At 62.3% G+C, this 6907-nt stretch overlaps 2 long non-coding RNA genes across 2 annotated transcripts; both read left to right on the top strand.

Moving 5' to 3' along the window:
• The first annotated feature begins 256 nt into the window (after window positions 1–256).
• LOC112544116 (uncharacterized) lies at window positions 257–2748 on the top strand. Its single transcript, XR_016347426.1, has 2 exons — window positions 257–1103; window positions 2621–2748. It is a non-coding gene; the product is annotated as an uncharacterized LOC112544116 (long non-coding RNA).
• A 1443-nt stretch (window positions 2749–4191) lies between these two features.
• LOC149522033 (uncharacterized) lies at window positions 4192–5945 on the top strand. Its single transcript, XR_016347405.1, has 3 exons — window positions 4192–4227; window positions 5270–5383; window positions 5868–5945. It is a non-coding gene; the product is annotated as an uncharacterized LOC149522033 (long non-coding RNA).
• Window positions 5946–6907: the final 962 nt, after the last annotated feature.

Raw genomic sequence — 6907 nt, 5'->3', positions numbered from 1 at the left:
GCCCCATTCAATGTGAGACAAGCGCCCTATTGACCGCATCCAACATGGCCACCGCGCTGGCTTCACCCCGTAAGAGTCGATAGATTGTTGGCCCTAAACAAAGATGGCGCCGAGAGGGCGGGCCTAGCCACTGCCCGACTCCAAGAGGGCTGCACACCTTGGCTTCGCGCATGTCATATTGGAACGGACGCCCTTAGCAAACATGGCGCCGAGGCTGTTCCATACGCATGCGTATCATGCGTATCAGGAGGACGCCCCATGCCCGGGGCCCTTCGGGATGAGAGAGGCGTCTAAAGAAGTGCCGGCTTGAACTGCCCCACACAGGGGCCCGATCATATCGTGGTCGGGAGGCGCAGAAGGACCCGACGGGCCGCTCCCCGGCAGCAGGGCCGCGCACCCGCCGTAAGGTCGCATCAGGCGTTTGTCAAGGACAGCCCCGTGGCCCACTACAAAGGAGAGCGGTGCATGCTGGGAGTCGGGGCACGCTGCCCCGACCTGCCCATAGAATCCCCGACTCCCAGGTCGGGCGGAGCCCCCTGCCCAAAGCCAATCCAGCCCCATCCTCCCAGCCAGGGCCCTGCCCAGCCGGGACTGACACGCCCCCTGGGGACAGGGACTCCCCCCTCCCCAGGGGCCCAGCCCCCGGCTTCCCACCCCCCAGGGGGAATCATTTGTAGCAATATCAACCTAGACCCCCCCCCCTGCAATTAGAGCCCATTGCTCTGGGCCAGACAGTTCCCCGGCGGACCCAGGGGAGCACCCGGGATTTTCACCTCCTGGCTGGGAAAAAAACTCAGAAAATACCGGCCGTTTGCGGTGTCTGTTATTTTCTCAATTTTTTCCCGGACAGGAGGTGAAATTGCCAGACTGTCCAGGTCCGTACCGGACCCCTGGCAGCCCTGCCCGACTCTGTTAGCCCCCTGAGTCCGTGTGTTCAAGATCTTGGCCTCGTGGTTTGGAGCAGAGCTGGGGGCGAGGGGATCTCTGCTGACTGCCCACCGTGTCTGAGATCACCTCTGAACAGCCCCTTTCGTCCTGTCAGTCGTAGCAGGGGTGGCTCTTAGGAAGTCCTGGGGCTTCCCTCACTGGCAGGGGGTGACCAGGTGATTTTCCGTGGAAGGGGAGAGTGGGAAACAGAATTCCCACCCCAAGCGGAGTCTATAAAACCATGGGAAGTTAGCTGCCTCTTTCTTTCCCTGGCATGTCATTTCCAAGAGACAGCTGCGGGTGGCGGTCTTGTCACAGGCCAGCTCCTCCAGCCAGATCCCCAGGGAAAGCCTGGAATTACAACCGGCACACATTGAATTCACATGCTAATGGACTCAATCCTGACTGAGGTTGGCGGGGACTCGACCACCGACGGCTCTAGAAGCTCTCTGGGCGGTATCCTTCCTACCCTAGCCATCTGTCTACTGACTTGGGTTTTTATCTGCTTGGGTTTAAGTGCCCATTCTCCAGATACTTATAGAAAACAGGAAGGGGGGTGGGAGACAGAGAGAGAGACAGAGCCCCATTCTCTTCCCCCTCCCCGCTTCCCTTCTCCTATTTATTTCCAGTTTTCATGTCCCCTACTCAGAGCTCCCGTCATCTGAAGAAGTGGGCGGTGCCCACGAACGCTCTTGAGCCCATCTCCATGTTCTGTTAGTCTGTAAAGTGCTACCAGGCCATTGGTGGTTGGTTTTTTTGTAATAAGTGTTAGAACTAGCTATGTGGGGGGGGGGGAAGGGGGGGTATTTAAGGCTGTGTCTAGACTGGCCAGTTTTTCTGGAAAAGCAGCTGCTTTTGTGGAAAAACTTGCCAGTCTAGACGCAGCCTTAGATTTTACTGAATTATTAAAAGGCTGCGCAAGTAGAAAAACCAGAAACATTCAGTTCATATAAATTCTTTTAATTTATGAGAAAGACAAGAATGTTTTTCATTCCAGTGTAGAATTGAACCCAAATTGTTTGCAATTGTGATTTTGTTCAAATTCAATGAGTGCACTAGTAGGAAATTGTTCTATTGGCTAAGTGCACGCTTTCTGTTTTCATTTTTAAAAAATTTTCAACAGTCAAAACAAAAAAACCCCAAGCATTGCAAAGTGCAAACGTGTAAACGCAACAAAAAATGGAGGAGGGGAGGCAAACAATTGTTTGCTTGGGGCGGCAAAAACCTACTGCAGCTTCCTGTTTCTCTTCTGAGAACTGCAGAACTCTACGCAGCACCAGGGCAGGGCCACATTATGACGTTCGTGGGCCTTAGGCACTTTTGCCTTCATGGATCCCTTCCTCCATATAAAAAAATATTTTAAATGATTTTTGATATAACTTTAAATACTTCAACATTTTCTTTTTCTGTTTTAGGCCAAATGTAATAGATTTTCGTGGGCTCTAAAGTTTCATTTTTTTCTGATGTGAGAAAAAAATTTAAACATTTTCTTTGCCCCTAAAAGTTCATTTTTTCCCCTCTGATTTTAAAAGAAACTAAAACATTTTCGTGGGCCCCTAAAAGCATGGTGGGTCCTGGGCACTGTGCCTGCTGGATAAGTCAGCTCCGAGCCAGGGTACATTGAGGGCGCGGCTGTCGCTCCATCGCTGCTTCTGGGTCTTTCACGAATCGCTCTGTGGTCTTCTCCCATCAGCTGTCACTTGTCTTCCTGTGAACAAGAATGGAAACAACATTTCTTCCTCGGATGACTCTGCCCCATCCCCCCACCCCCCAAAAATCCCTTCCTCAAAATGGAAGAAATTGAAATTCTCTCTCAACCCATTTCTGTGGCCCGTTTGTCTTTGTTTCTTGCGCCTGTTTCTGCATTTAATACAGTGGCTTGAATGTCTGAGAGAGACAAGCCAATGACTTGTGATTCTCCTCCCTCCCCCTCTGCCGGGCCACGTTCAGTCTGAGCACGGTGAAGAGAAACCACGCGGAGCGACCGCCCTCTCTAACCACGGCCACCATCTTCCTGGTTCCCACACTACTGCTCCGACCAGCTTCCCATCTCGCCTCTCCCCTCCGAGCCGGGACGCTGAGCAGGACCGGACAGCAGAGCCGGTACTGGGCACCCCCAGTTCAGAGGAGTTGGGGAGCAGCAGGGGGACCCCAGCAGGGCTGGACTTGGACGGAGGCCTGTGCACTACGGGGGTGCAGGAGGTGGGGGAACCCCGACGCGCCACCACAGGGCCCATTGACAGAACACTGGGCCGATAGAGGCCTTGGGGGTCAGCAGGGAGGGCCTGCTGTGGGGGGCCCCTCTTGGGAGGGAAGCGTGGCCGCACTGAGACGCCCCCCAGAAGGGAGGGGTGTTTCTATCACATGCAGCCGGGGAGGTTTGGGTTGGACGTTAGGAAAACCTCCCGCCTCTCCGGGTGCAATCAGTGACCGGGGGGGACGGGGGGGGGGGGGACTGGGAGTCCCCGACACTGGGCCTACGGAGGAGCAGGTGGCTGGTGCTTGGGGCTGCCGTGGGGCCGGGGCCTCTCCAGACCCTGCCCCACTGCAGTGCTGGGGGTCTCTGGGAGGCGGGTGGGGGTCCCGGGCACGGGAGGCCCCCGGGGCTGGAGGGAGGGAAGGGGGCGGAAGCCACTGTGGCTGCCATGTTATTCACTGCGCGCGGGGGGGGGGGGGGGGGGGCCTGGGTGGGGCTACCCCACTTCCTCCCAGCACCATTTCACAGTGAGTCTGCACCTGGTGAGAGGGGGCCAGGCAGGGGGGCTTGAGGTGAGGAGGGAGTGTAGGGGAACTGCGGGGGGGGCGGGAGCCCCCAGCTGTGGCTGCCCTGATGTATCCAGCTCCAGCCCTGCTGCCTGGTGGGGGGGGGTTCTGAGGGGACAACCCCAACCTGCCCAGGGCCTGCCTGGCCCCCAGCCGAGTCCCTGCTTGCCGAGCGGTGGGGGAGTCTGCTGGGAGCCGGACACCTGGGGTCTCTCCCTGGCAGGCAGTGGGGGCTAGTGGTGAGAGCTTGGGGGAGCCGGACGCCTGGGGTCTCTCCCTGGCGGGCAGTGGGGGCTAGTGGTGAGAGCGGGGGGGGGAGCCGGACATCTGGGGTCTCTCCCTGGCGGGCAGTGGGGGCTAGTGGTGAGAGCGGGGGGGGAGCCGGACATCTGGGGTCTCTCCCTGGCGGGCAGTGGGGGCTAGTGGTGAGAGCCGGGGGGGAAGGGCTGGGAAGGGGGCTGGGTGGCTCGTCTCATGATTTCTAAGCACTTCCTCTTCTTCGCAGCTCAGACATGGCGCTGCAGTGTGGCTATAACGGTGAGTTGGGGGCGACGTGGGGGGAAGGGAAGGGGGTCCCCGGTGCTGGTGGCTCTGCCGCTCTCCCCACCCCGCACCATCTCTCTCCAGTGTCGCCTCGCTCGTGCGGTCCCTGAAGGGGGTCGGCCAGAGCGCGTGGGAGAGCAGGCTGGGGGGGGGGGGGCAGGGGAACAGGGAAATGGCCTCGGAGTTCCTGACGTCACCCCCCCCCCCGGCTGCGCCCATTGCCCGGCCGGGAAGTGTATCCCAGCAAGCGGCTGCTCCCCCTTCTCCCCCTTCAGGCGGGGTGTGGGGGGGTCTGTGCTCCCCAGGATGCAGCCCTGCCTCCTCCTCCGGCCTGGGACGTGTCCCCTGGCCCCCCCCCCCCCCCCCCCGGATCCAGGCCCGTCTGGCCGGGGGGAGACGCTCAGTGTCCCCTCTGCCTCATGGGGCCCTTCCTGGAAATCTCCCCTCCCCCAGGGCTGTAAGGCCCCAACTCCTGCCGCCGCCCAGTCCCAGGCTCGGTGCCACTCAGTCCCTCCCGGTTCTAGCCGGGTGGGGGCCGTGGGGTGGGGGTGTCTTCTCCCCGCGCTGCCAGACTCTCCCCCAGCGGTACCCTGGGCCAGCTCTGGTGTGTGGGCCGATTGTACCCCCCCCCACCCTGCTGACCCCGCCCGTGCCTGGCCCCCTCCCCTCACTGCCAGGGCCGGCTCCTCCCCAGAGGGGACCAGCCCAAATAGCTCCCAGAAATGGCACCCACAGCCCTGGGGCCCAGGGAGCAGAACACTGGGGTGAGGGAAGGGCTGTGCCGGGTGGGAGCGGGACCCTGGGGTCTCCCTGGCTCTGGGAGGGGAGTGGGGGCCAGTGGTTAGAGCAGGGGGGGTTTCCCGGCCACTGGCTGCGGGGGGGAGGGTCCTGTGTGATTCCAGCCGCTTCTCCCTTCCCTGCAGGCATCACCGGGGTCCTGGTGGTGCAAGGTGCAAGGCGCAAGCCTTGAGTAGAGTGGAGCAGGGTGGGTGGGGGTCCCTGCTGGCGGCTCTGCTGACTCCCCGTCTCTCTGCAGTCTCTCTGTGCTCTTCCCACATGGGGCTGATGGTGGATCCGGGGCAACTCCCTTCTTGCAACATCACAGCTCTGATGCGGGAGGTGCCCCTGTACAAGCGCTACAACACCTTAGGTGAGTGCAGGTCCTCGGAGGAGGAGGGGGCGGGTCCTGGTTGTAGCCCGGTGTGGGGCGGGGGCATCCTCCTCCCCGCGCTGCCGGACTCTCCCCCTGGCGGTGCCCTGAGCCACTAGGAGGAGCCAGCCCTGCCGAAGCCACCTGTGCTTTGCCCTCCTCCCCTCACCAGAGGAGCCAGCTGCTCCCCAGGCAGCACGGGGGGCAGGGAGCCAGGGCTCCTGGGTTCTCCCCTGGCTCGGGGAGGGGCGTGGGGGCCTAGTGGTTAGAGCAGGGAGGGGCAGGGAGCCAGGACTCCTGGGGCCTCTCCCAGGCTCTGAGTGAAGGGGATAGTGACCAAATGGGGGGGGTGGGAGGGCTCAGACATGACCCTGGGGCCCCTGCCCACCCAGTAAATACACCGGTCCGTGGAGGGGTGGGGGGCAGCGTGGGAAGGGACCAGGGATCCTGTAGCTAGTGGTTCTGACCCCCCTCTCCCCCGCAGAATTCTCTCCATACACACTGAATTTCTCTGATCTTCTGAACAACACGTGCTCCAGCCGGGACTTCACAAAGGAGTTTGGTAAAAACAGACGGGGGGGGCGGAGCAGGGGGCGGGTGGAAGGAGGAAATGGCCTTTGTGGCCTGGCTGCTTTGCCCAGAGCGGCCGCCCCCCCCCCCCCTCCAGACACCGCTGGTCGTGCGTTGCCTGACGCCACTCTCCCCTCTGGTTGTGCGCCCATTGCCCAGCCGTGGGGGGGGAGCAGCCATTTACTGGGACCCGTTTCCACGGCTGGGCAGTGGGCGCAGAACCGGAGGGGAGAGTGACGTCAGGCAGCGCACAACCAGCGGTGTCGGGGGGGCGGGGGTCTGTGCTCACCAGGCCACAGCCCTGCCTGATCCTTCCGCTCCAGCCTGGGACGTGTCCCCTGGGCCCCCACCTGGATCCAGGCCCGTCTGGCCCGGGGGAGACGCCCCAGTGACCCCTCTGCCTCACGGGGCCCTTGGCAGCACCTCCCCCCGGGCTGTAAGGCTCCAACTCCTGCCCCCCTACCCGCTCGTGGGCTCGGTGCCGCTTGATCCCTCCCGGTTCTAGCGGGTGGGGGCCGTGGGGCAGGGTCGTTCTCCCCCCGCGCTGCCGGACTCACCCGTGTCTATCCCCTGGGCCAGCTCTGTTGCATGGGCCCATCGTGCCAGGGTGAGGGGCCCCCCCGCCGAACCCGCCTGTGCCTGGCCCCCTCCCCTCACCGGCAGGGCCGGCTGCTGCCCAGGCTGGGACATCCCTCGCTCAGGGGGCGCCTGGCCCCCCCTTCCCTGGCATGTCGGGGGCAGCCGCATTCCCAGGACAAGGCCCAGCCCCCCGGAGACAGGCTGCAGGGCAGACGGAGCCTGGGACCCGCATCCTCCGGCCTGAGCTGCCACTTGGGGCAAACTGCCCCCGGCCCAGAGCCCCCCCGGGGGGACCAGCCCAAATAGCTCCCAGAAATGGCGCCCACAGCCCTGGGGCCTGGGGAGCAAAACACTGGGGTGAGGGCAGGGCTGTGC

Source organism: Pelodiscus sinensis, chromosome 19 (genome assembly GCF_052426305.1).
Source record: "Pelodiscus sinensis isolate ZL-2025 chromosome 19, ASM5242630v1, whole genome shotgun sequence".
Classification (NCBI taxonomy): domain Eukaryota; kingdom Metazoa; phylum Chordata; order Testudines; family Trionychidae; genus Pelodiscus; species Pelodiscus sinensis.
The sequence above is the reverse complement of the archived record's forward strand: the minus strand, read 5'-3'. Positions and strand labels throughout refer to the sequence as shown.